At 33.1% G+C, this 12,521-nt stretch overlaps 1 long non-coding RNA gene across 1 annotated transcript; it reads right to left on the bottom strand.

Moving 5' to 3' along the window:
* Window positions 1–1,583: 1,583 nt before the first annotated feature.
* Window positions 1,584–10,844, bottom strand: LOC129217224 (uncharacterized). Its single transcript, XR_008580200.1, has 3 exons — window positions 10,494–10,844; window positions 7,299–7,403; window positions 1,584–1,780 (listed from the first exon to the last, which is right to left on the bottom strand). It is a non-coding gene; the product is annotated as an uncharacterized LOC129217224 (long non-coding RNA).
* Window positions 10,845–12,521: the final 1,677 nt, after the last annotated feature.

The raw sequence follows: 12,521 nt of genomic DNA on the forward strand, positions 1-12,521 counted from the left end.
TTAAGTAGAATTTTAAATAAAAAAGTCTGCAAAACAGTTGCCAAACAAGGAAAATAGTAACTGGTTAAATGAAGGAACCAGTTATGTGAGTGATGGTCTAGTAGACGGACTATTTTCCTAGGTAAAGGATACTGCCTACAGGGCCAGATTTAAGGGAGGGCAGGCGGGGCTACTGCTCCGGGACCTCCACAACAAAGGGGCCCCCACAATAAAATTTTTACAAAATATCCTAACTTGCAAGGGTTGAAAATATCGGATATATACATATATATCAAAATATTCGGATATATATATCAAAGTATCTAATATTATCGAAAATATGATGATCTTTTGGAACCCTGATTAGGGGCTTCCACTCCTTCATTACCCCAGGGCCTCCACATTTCCAAATCCGGCCCTGACTGCCTGAATAGATTTTGAAAACTTTTGCAACTGAAGTTCTTTTAAAGACTTACAGCCAATGAGAGCCCCTTTTAAAACTTAAATAAAAAATATGACTCCGACAAAAGTCAAAGTTTTTTAGAAACCTTTTATTGGTGAGTAAGAGTATATTATACATTTTGTCAACAGGTCATTATATATATTTTGGTATGCAATAAATCTACATCATAATACATACTTTTTTCTTTTTCAAAAATTTGTATGGGCTTTCACATTTTTCAAAAAAAGTTCTAAATCTTTTTTTGAATGATCCTAATTTCCTCAATCAGTAAATAGGCATATATTATTAAATTTCAATTAGGATAACATGGTGGGTCACAATTAATGAAGATATGTTTCACTAGAACTTTCAGTTCAGAGACTTTCGTAAATATGCATAATCTATTTTTGCAGAATTTCTCTTCATTCATAAGCTCACATGTGTTTCTATTGAAAAAGAGATTCCTTGTGACTTTGAAAACATGCTCAAGCAAGTTATATTGCTATTTTGGCCATCAAATAGTTCATTAGTGTATAAACTAGGGATGCACTGATAAGCAAATTGGCCAATTAACCATTAGCTGATTAATTATAATCATAATGGCTTTTACTGCTCTCTCAGTTGAAAAAAAAAATACCTGCATTAAAAACAAAAACATATGACACAATAACATTTTTGCTCAATTAAAGGGTGTAATTTTGAAAGCAAATTGTAAAATGTTGTAGTTATGTGTATAAAATAAGAGTACAATAACTGGAAAACATTTTTTTTTTGCTTGAATAGGAGTATTCTGTCAAAAGTTTGAGAGGAAGCGAGGGGAACTGAGTCAGGCTGCATATAACCACCTACTATGGTTCTTAAACAATAAAAAAAAATATTTACTTATGTATAATAAATTCACCCATAGTTTCTTGTTCTAGGCATACTTAATATATAATTTTATTCAAAAAATAATTTTCCTGCCCATTAAAATCGGCAGTATGACTAATTACCAACGAATTGGTGCATTCCTAGAATAAACTCTCGTCATTAAAAAGTTAGTGGAATTTTTAGATATTTACTATTACACAACTTTCAGAAAAGGTAAGTTACAAAATTATAAGGTACCAATTTCAGGAATTTTGCTATACTTACGAATGCATAACTTTTAACTGCATCAAACCATTAATGCTTGACAGACACAAAACAAATTCATGTTCTGCAGCATTAATATCGCCAATTGCAGCTGCAACTTGAGAGCCTTCTTGGACATCACATTCATCTCCACCTTTTCCTGTAGCAACTTTGCTTCTCTTTTCAGCTTTTTGCCGTCTTTTTAAGCTTGGCCAAAATATTCAAAATCTCTTGCAGAACTATAAACTAATTAAAAGGAAAATAAATTCTTTTTAAAAAGGCATCAAGTTATAATAAAAATACAGTCGGATCCCGATTTATGCGAGGGATGCGTTCCAAGACCCCTCGCACAAGTCGAAATTTCGCGTTGTGGAACAACGCATGTTTAGAAATTTTTTGTAAGCATACCTAATTACTTCAGACAAGTGTTAACGCCCCTTAAATTGTCTAAAAACATTTCTTAACTATATATTACCGTATCTGTTATAAAGAAATGATTTTTTTCCGCATTTTAGCGTTAAATAACTAAGCATTAAAGCATTACAATTTAACATAAATTACTACTACAAAGCACAAAATCAATGAACAATGAGAGACATGAATTAAAACAGTACGGTACTTACATTAAGTACCGTACAAACCATACTGCATCTTTGTAAACCATCTTTTGTCGGATGTCTTTTCATCCATAAACTCATTATTTTTTGCATTGAAAAAGGCATTCCCTGTAACGCCGAAACACGTGTCTGCTGTAATTTGCAAACTGGTGCTTCTTCTAATGTTGTTTTGTCTTACCATGCTGCATTATATTAGCACTGAACAGTAGATATCGTAAACGTAATTATAATTTTGAAAAGGATGAAGATGATGGTTTATGAAAGTGTAGGAGCACCCCTCTTTCTGGCCTCTTTAAGTCACAATGAAAGAGCAGTTTCTATTCTTATGATTGTATTTTGCTCAGACATTACTCTGCGAGTTTCAGTATCAAAACTAAGTTCTGAACTTTTACGGATTTCCTTTTCTTGAATTTTAATTACACGTATCAAAGATACACTCATACCTGATTGCTGTACTACTTTGAATCCACTTATTAATTGTTCAAGCATATTGAGAATCTTGACATTTTCTTTAATGGTCAGAAGCTTTCTCATTTTCTTTCCATTTTCGCCAACTTTAGATGAAAAAGCGCGTTTGGGAGCCATTCTATCTTATCAACGTTTGAAAATAATTAGTAAGTCTTTGAAAATCCGAAGCAAAGTTGGGCTCCAATTTTATTTCTTAACAAGTGCATACATTAGGAATTGTTCAAATAGGCAGTATGTTACTGTCTTGTTACCTATTTTCTAAGTCTGTACACCATATGTTTTAAAGCATTTTTTACAATTGATCATTTTATATTTAACTCGTTGTATTTGTTGGTGGGTTGGAATGATAATTAAAAACTAACTGTATCGAAAGCCAATGTATTGTCTTTTCTCTTCCCACACTCTTTTTCTCTGTCAACTTCTGTCATTGATTCGTCAAATCAAAAACAATTTCTACTGTACATTATCTTAATTTGCGTATTATCTTAATTAAAGTATATAACTTTAAAAAAGTTTTGTTTGCCTATTTCTGTCCTGTTATTTTTGTAGTTCCAACTACATCTTATAAGGCTTCAAAATGCAGAACTTAATATCTATTTTTCAAACTTTCCTCCAGGGGAGAAACACCCGCACCCCCTACAATTGGGGATATTCTATACTCAACTTAAAGAGGAGTCCTGGGTCTCCAGCTCTTGAAATCATTCCCCCTCTTAAGGCCAATCCCAAAAGGACACCAGGGAAAAAGCAATCAAAAAAGCAAAAGTATTGCTGTATGTAGCAGATGAAAGAGACAAACATAGTAAAGGAGAAAAAAATTAAAAAAATGCATCTTACACCACTGAGAGAAACATTGTCCAAACTACATCAGGTGGCCCCATACCTGAAACAGCTTAGGGCCCCGCTAAGTCTAAATCCGGCCCAGGTTATTTGTATAAACTAAAACAAAGCATTGCTTAGGTTTAGACTAATACAGTGTGTGAACTTCTGATTTCAGTGATGTTAAAGGGATGAAAGTCCATTCACAAAACCAATATTTAGTGTCAACGAAGCCTACGCAGCTCCTTTCCAAAAAATTTCATGTTGCAGGCAAGCATTTTGCGTCAGCAATAAAAAAATTCATTACTTTGGAAAAAACTCGCCTTATAGTCATTTTGCGAAAGTCGGATGGCGTTGTTGAGGGATCCGACTGTATGTATGTGTTGCAATCAGGGTTGGGTTTTGGACTGTCCAAAACTGGTTTAGGACAGGACAAGTGGTTTTTACTGTCCAAAACTGTTTAAAACTGTCCGAAAGTGTCTTTAACTGCCCAAAAGTATGCTAGAACTAAAGTGTAATCTAATCAATTCGTATTTACTGCAATATTCGTGATGCATAAATATAAATTAGTTTTAATTAATATTTATATTTATGCATCTATAATAAGCTTTTGATGAGCCATTGTTATTCCATTTCTTCATAAGTGCTTTGCGCTTTTGGAGCCCGGGGGTCCTTTTTTGCACTGAAGAATTCAGAATTTCCTATTATTTTCATTTTTGATGTCTTTCAAAGCATATGTACATGCACTGTCAGAGAAATAATCCGTATTTTCAAATCTCTCCCCTAAAAAAGATCTTTTCTCCTCCTTTTTTTAACCTGAAATTATTGAAAAAAAAAAAAAAAAAAATCTGTAATTATTTCATGCATTATAGAGTTAGGCTAACTTATCAATTCAGTGTCCATCCCTCTAGTAGGAATTGGTGAGTTTTTGCCAGGAAACAGAAATTCTTGAAGCAATAATGCTGTACTTCTTGCTTTTTTGTCATTGTAAAAAATAAAAAAAATGCTTAAAATTTGCCTATTTGATGGCATTTTTACTACAATAATTTAATTTGAGAGGTAATCGAGAAGATCTACATAAAAATCTCTTCTTAACTTGCGTGAACAGCTACTGGTAGACCAGGGTTCGTACGCTCCTTCAAAACTTCTTCATTTAGGAAATTGTTTTGAAGGGCCCTTCAAACTCCTTCATCACTCCTCCATAACCATCCTCTATGACAGTCTTTTAAAATACTTTGATCAAGAACTATTAGCTTCGCCACAAGGGCAAAGAGGGGGGGGGGGGATTCTGTCTCAACTGAGTTGATCGCAGCTGGGAAAGAAAAATAAACACGTTGAGATTTGGCATATTTTATTGTTAAATTAAACACTTTCTTTTTTTTAATAAATAAATGTAACGTAGCAGTTTTGTATATTTTGCTATTTAATTTTTATATAGATGTAATTTACAGATTGATTAACAGAGTTCATAAAATTTGAAGGTTAAGAGAAATTCTTAGGTTGTCATTTGAAAAGTAATATTATCTGGAAGAAATAATTGTTTGTAGGAGAAAAACATTTGCCTGTAAAAAGACATCACTGAGCATAAAAAGGGCATTGAAACTAAGAAAGACATATAAGTATTCCTGAAATCGAACAGTTTGAGGAAGACTGAAAGGAAACAAATGTCAACAGCTCACACTTTTTTTTTTTTCAAATTTAGTAGGTCGATCAAGTAAGATTTACAAAGTAAATCAATGTTTTAGTGTATTTTACTATTAAATTACAGCTTTTTATTTTGAAATTTTAATGTAGTATTTTCGCATATTTATTTATTTTTCATAAAGATGTGATTTACAAATTGCTTATAGAAGTCATAAAATTTGAAAATGAAAATATTACATTAGATGACTAAGATGACTTATATGAAACTATAGTTCTCATACGCTTATATTTTAAAGTTTTATGATTATTGCTTTTTTCCCTACCACACTCTCAGCAGTAAAAGTCAGTTTGTCTAATTACTGTATAAATGTTTAAAAATACATGAAAGTTTTTTTGGTGATTGTGTTAAAAAAAAATTGTTTAGTAAATAGCAGTTTTGACATGATAAATGGGATCCTTCACAAGTGATGTCATTGAAGGGGAGACAGGTTCATGAAATTGTGACAAGGGGAGAGAGAGGGTGAGAAAAAGTGACACGACAGTTATTAACACAATATGTTTACAAAAAATATGACATGTGACTAGGCCAGGAGTAAGGTGTAGTGTGACACTTTGACAAAGAAGGAAGGGGGTCAAATATGTTGAAAAAAAGTGATATTTATGCACTGCACTATAATACTCCTTCAAAATCTCATTTTACTCCTGCAAGATGCTTTCATTTTATTTTTGAAATCGAGTACGAACCCTGTAGATGTTGGTGCTATGTTACAAGCCTAGTTTGATCGTCACAATAATCAGGCCAAAGTTACCAGCAGCGTGAAAATTAGTGATAAAAGACAATGCTGTACTTGGTTAGAAAATAAGTCAACAATGCACATTTTGTAAAAACAGAGTTTCCGCACGAAGTGAAAATTAAAGTTAAAAGATAATGTTATACTTAGTTAGAAACTAAATAAAGGATACACATTTCATAAAAATAGAGTTACAAATTTAGTTTATCTAACCACATGAAAAAAAAATATATAGATTTATTTTGTAATATCAATTATACATTAATCATAAGTGTTTTCTTACATTCACTCAACAAAAGTAAATGCCATGTTATAGAAAACACTGCATGCTAACGAAGTTAATAAAACTGAAACTAAATTAAATTTCTACTTAATTTTAAATACACTCATAAATTTATGTGTTCTTACAAAAATAACTCGGCTAAATATTCACAGAGAAGCTTTTGGTTAGATTGTTGTAGAAATGATTGCAAAAACGTCATGAGTCACTAGCGTTGTCTTGGGGAAAAAGCTTCGAAAGAGTCAGAATCAGAAAATAATCAGATGAAAAGCAGGAAAGCTGAACAAAATCTCAAGAAAAAGCAGTTTGAATAAAATAACACTTGTGACAGGAAATAAGGCCATAAAAAATCCAGATCTGCTAGAAATTTGCTTTTAAACTTGAAAACATATGAATAAAATGTTTTTTCGGTGAAATTTCGACAATTTCATGCTATTTGAGGCACCCTTTAAACTTTTCCGATTGAGCTAATAATTTGCACACATTATTTTTTTGTCCATTGAAACAAAATAGGGGGGTGGGAGCTACATTTTCACAAAGTTGAAAAATAAGGGCCACCCTAATATGCACTTATATTTTTTAACTTGTGAAAATTTCTTTTTGAAATTCATATTTTTAATACATTTTGCAATTTCAAAAAAATCGTCATTTATTGTATTTAAGTCAGTTATTGCACTATATTTTGAACACTTACATTTGCATGCATGCATAAATGTCGAACTATTATGAAAAAAAAACATGCGGACGAACAAATTAAAATTCTTAATAAAGAATTAAACTTCTATGTTCCTAGAATAGATTAAGCTGTACAAATAAGTTATATATATATTATTTATACTTGAATGTCCAGTCCACATTGAATAAATATTCAATTTAAAACATAATTTTGACACATTTTGCTCTGTTTTTGATACTTTCTCACAAAATAGTTTCATTAAAAATGCAGTTTTGGACAGAATGGTAAAAACCATGGTATTTACCATAGTGTCAAAAACCTCGCCAACCCTGTGACAATGTTATTAAAGTAAGTAGTAGATTTTAACTTTCAGCTCAAAAGTCAACACTTAGCAAAAAGGTCAATTGGACCAGAATTGAATTAGAAAAAAAAAAGCTGTTTTCAATGTTAAGGCAATAAAAACTACACTTACACCTTTCTTGAGTGTGAGACCTCTTTACAAGTATTCACAGCAGTAGATTCCTTTAGTAGAGATATCTGACTGTTGCAGGAAATTACAAGAAGCAGTTTTATTTTTCTACAATTAAAGTAAAGAGTGAATATTTAATTTAAATACAATTATAGATATAAATATGTTAGTAAGGAAATAAATCCGGCATACACTTACACTGACAGAATTTCTTCTTAAAGTGTCTCCTGGTAACATTGTTTACAAATTATCCCTTTCAGACCCAAGCAAAGAATGAAAGCTTAATATTTTGTACAATGAACTTGAATAATTGTTTTGATTAGTACAAAGTAGAAAAGAGTAATGTTTTTTTTTCTATTTGAGGGTGGGCTTAGAGGGGATGTATCGCATGTGATATAGTAAGAACCAGACACTACAATCAGGAGTGTTTTATTTCTGAATAAGATTTGACTAGTTTGTTTAGTTATAGTGCTAACAACACAATATATGCACAGCATAAATACTAGATGAAAATAAGCTTTATTTTTATGTTGTGGTAACGTTACATGATTCTTTTTACTTTCATGAAATGGCTTAGAATAACTTCTTTTTGCAAATGAGACAAGTCAAGGAAAAAAAAACTTGCAGTCTCTACAATGGGTATAGTACTTGGTCAATCATTTGCAATTGAATGAGCTCCAATTAGAATAACAGTGACTAATAAAATCTAAAATTTCGACCAGTATTAAAATTTTACTGAGTAAAAAATGGAAATTAAAGAAAAGGGCATAACAACATATATAGCAAACAATTCCAGTAAAAAATTAAAATGAATTGAAGGATTCGGAGGGGTGGGGGGGGGTCGGTTTTACTAACCTTAATTGCTTACATCAATACACCTCCCCCCCCCCAAAAAAAAACTGAAACTGACATAAAAGTTATTTCCAAAAGCCATCAAGTCCCATTGCATCATAAATATACAAATAAATTGTACAAGCTACTGTGTGGTAATATTTCAGAGAAATTTTTTTTCTTTGGCTTTAAATTAGTGCAGAGTACATATAAAAAGGTGGTCCCCCCTCAAACATGTTTCTCTCAACTACAGCATTGATTACACTTCAAAAATTTATTTTTCTAGTGCTTACTAAATAATTCTATTCTTGAAATCTTCATAACCTTTATCCTTGCACTATAAATAACTCAACGAAATACATATTTGACCTTTGATACAGCATACAAATTTAGCATAGTGAGTATTAGAAATAATAACCACACATTGATATTCATCGAAATAATTTGAACGAATGTAATTGTAGAACTAATACTTCTTAATTCCTTACTTCTGAAATGCTTACTAATTTGGAGCAAGGACCCATTGAGATTAAATCTCTTATCCCTTTCATATCATAAAGATCTGTTAAGAAAACAATTAAGCCATGGTTGTCAGCTTTGGTACTAAAAATGCCAGTGTTTAAACCGAAATTACTAATATACACCAGCAGGCTGAATTTGCAAAACTTGTAACTGAATAATTACTAAATTCCGCATCTAAAGTAAACTCCGTCAAAGTAGCAAGTTTCCAGACTTTACCGCTCAGTGGATTTCCAGTTTTGGTTTCAAGAATGAGGAGGGGGGGGGGGGAGGGGCTCTGGTCACAAGTCAGAAGCTTCACCAATCAGGCCACCACAGTCCCTATATGACAGGTTGATGGCATCCCTCCCTACTGCAGAAACAACTTAAGAATTCAATTCATCTCTCTCCCCCAAGTTACAAAGGTGCACACCCTCTCAAATGTTACAGATTATTCATTTAGAAAGAGACTGATCTCGCACCGAAAAATAAGACAAAACAACCCTCACAATAAAAAGCCCCTTTAAATTTCAGTGGTGCTGTTTGTGCTATAGACCCTCCCCCTCTTTTTAGTGGGCACCCCTATAGAAGTCAACTCAATTTTGAAAAACTTGAGTTTTAATTACTCAAAAACGCAGTTGAAACATTTCAAGATCTCAATTTGAAACATTGTGAGATATGAATTCAAAATACCCCAGCAGTCAATCACTCGAGTTCCCGATTTCAAAAAGTCTCGATTATCAGAAGTACTTGATTCCCGAGATCTTGATTATGCCCATCACTAGTCTTTATAGTTAGCTTAACAAAAGAGCTTGATGGGCCGCAAGCAGCCTATCAGCTACTAATCCGGTATTGCTGGTTTAGTCACCTGCAAGATTTTGAATGCATACAATGAGGATTAAAAAAATTTCCGCAGAAATTGTAATTGACTGGCAAGGCCGCTTAAAAAACTTGAAGGCTGGAAGAGATCTTGGCTTTATGCTAAAATTATTGCTAATTCATTCGAAAAACATTCAGCATAACATGTATAATTGCTTTAATTCCTTTTCTGTAATGAATTGGATAACTTCTCATGCTCCTTCTTTATGAGGGTTTTTTTGTGACCCTCTTTTAAAATAAGCCTGGTTTTTCATAACCCCTCTGAATAACACCACCCCCTAGCACCAACAAATGACCACTTCTTTATACACATACATTTTCCAGATGTGCTAACTGAAATAGTTTGTCAAATGGTTAGTATCATAAAAAAATTAAGATTAAGTCAGTAAACATGATAGTAAGATCATGGGTTATCAGTCAATGGTAACTGTAGGTTATTGCCATGGATGGATCCAGATGATTACCTTTCAATAAATTCCAAAACCTCCTCCCTTTAACATCACCGATGATTCACAAATTAAGTTTCTTTTGCTTTATTTCTATTTGTTGGGCGTGGATTGGGACGTCCTGAACCCTTTCCTTTAACTAAACGTCATCAAAGGTGTCCTAAAATTGCTTTTTTGAATTTCAATTTATACTTTCTAGGGGGGATCTCCCGAATCCCACATAATGTCATCTACAATAGAGTTTTTGGAACTTTGAAAAACTACCTGTGTTCCGATTAATATTACTAAAGTGTTAAGCAACATGCTACGATTGCATTTTCAAGACAACAATTCTGAAAAAATTCCCATAGAGAGCCCACTTTTTCACAACATTATAGATCATCTAAAATTACATTTTTGGAACTAGAGAAACAAAAATAGGTTGAGGGACAGTTCCTGCATCTCGGCTCAAGGAGGAGCCGATTGTTACTCCCTTGCATCCGTCCTTGGTTATTATAGAACCATATCATAAAAATCGGCACTAAATAGGTAGTGTAAGGCTTACTTATGGTCAAATATCTGTTCAAACAGGAGAGTATAGCACAGCAAGACTCGGGAAAGCTCCGACTATTGTGGCAATTATGTAGTGAATTTCTGTTCTTTAATCCATGACTGAGGAGAGAAATCTTGAAATATCTCTAGAGACTTTGTAGTGGCTTAAAAAAAAAAAAAAAAAATCAGGACACAAAATTACAAAAATATCAGAACACTTAACATTTTTTAAAAAGTAGTGCACATATATACTATTGCACTCAGTAGCAAAATGAAATGTATATCATCAGATATTGCAAACAAGTTTAGTACACATGTTTTTCATTTATTATTATTATTATTTTTTGCACTGGAAATTTGTCATAAAAAGACCAATGCAAATTGTAGGGCTCACAACTCGACACTGTTACAAGTTTCTAAAAGTCCATTTTTTTTTCAAATTCATGCCCTTGTTAGCTTTAAAATATCTGTTCCATTTCGAGTTTTACTCAGTGATTCCTCTGTCCCCTTCTATTTTTTTCTCAAACAAAGTATCAACAGTGGCAGATACAAGGGGCAGCTGGAGGGTCATACCCCCCTAAACAATCGAGAACTTTATGTGTAAAATGTAGATGATTACAGTATCTTAACACTTCATTTATTATTTTTAAAAGTAAACATTTGAACTACTTCATCCCATTCCTCATGAAATCAATTTGCAATGTTTATCCCCAGTTAGGTGTCTTATTCCAGGCTGATTTGATGCTTTTTATTTACCCGCAAGCAGGTTTTGAAATGTTTCGTACCTAAAACCGTAGGTTCGTTCACGGGGGTCGTCATTCTTCAGCTAACCCTCCCCCCCCAAATAGTTTTCTGTATCAGCCCCTGAGTATCAATATATTGTTAATAACATTACCATACTTGAAAGTTATGAATCAAATGGTGAGATAACAGCTAGATGCAATATACCAACTGGAGTTCAAAACTATTGGTTAGGTGTAAATAATTCATTCAGCATAATTTCTAGTGTTTAGCAAAACAATACAAAACAGAATCTATCGATTAATCGGCTAAAATTCAATAAGCATTGATACATCCTCTATGCGATAATACCTTTAACCAGTCATGTTTTTTCTTTAGATGTTTATATACTCCCAGTAATCCATTACGCACAATGTGTATGCGATCATATACATAATATACCACAGTATGAAAATTTTTGAAGATTGAGGGTAAACGTTATATGTCTAAAAAATGTTTGAGAGTATATAACGTATATGGAGAACACCACTGCTTTTAACATGAAAATGTTTGTACTGATTAATCAGTTTCCAATGGCGGGTAGGTAAATCAGCAAAGCAGTGGATTACCAATTACTGCCGGAGTCTACTAATTACTGCTGGTTAACTAGGGAACTGCTAATTTTAACCTTTTGAAGTTCAGATTAAGGACCTTGAATAAATTAGGTACTTTTCCCAAGGAACAAACTGAAAACCTGTTGGGATCATCAGGACAAAAAGTTAATACTCATGACAAAATATTTTTTATCAGGATAATCAGGACAATTACGAAGCCTGCTGTGAGCAATTCAAGCAAACAAACGGAAAGCTTCATTTTAGTGTCATGACAGCACTAATAAAAGGGATTGAAAAAAAATAGGCTTCAAGAGAAGTTTCAAGTTTATAGACTCGTTCGTTCACAAACAAAAGAACAAATTTAATGGTAGCAGTAGGTAATCACAGAGTACAAACCTGTATCGGTATCGGTTCAAACTATCATGAACTCGTCGATATTTTTATTAAATAAGTAACATTGAAGTATATATACGAATTGATACGTAGCTACAATACGACTTCCAATCTGTAAACAAACATCTGTTCGGTTTCCGCTGCCGTACAGTGACGTGAAAAACTCGTCAAACGGGTCACGTGAACCAGCCGGCATCCTAGCTGTGGAGACTCGGCTGCCAGCCAGCCGGCAGCCAAGTCTCGGCCTAGTATTCTCGAGCTTCTCAAAATCTATACATATAATTCTCTTACGTGCCGGCAAATGAAGGGGTGAA

Source organism: Uloborus diversus, chromosome 2 (assembly GCF_026930045.1).
Source record: "Uloborus diversus isolate 005 chromosome 2, Udiv.v.3.1, whole genome shotgun sequence".
Lineage (NCBI taxonomy): Eukaryota > Metazoa > Arthropoda > Arachnida > Araneae > Uloboridae > Uloborus > Uloborus diversus.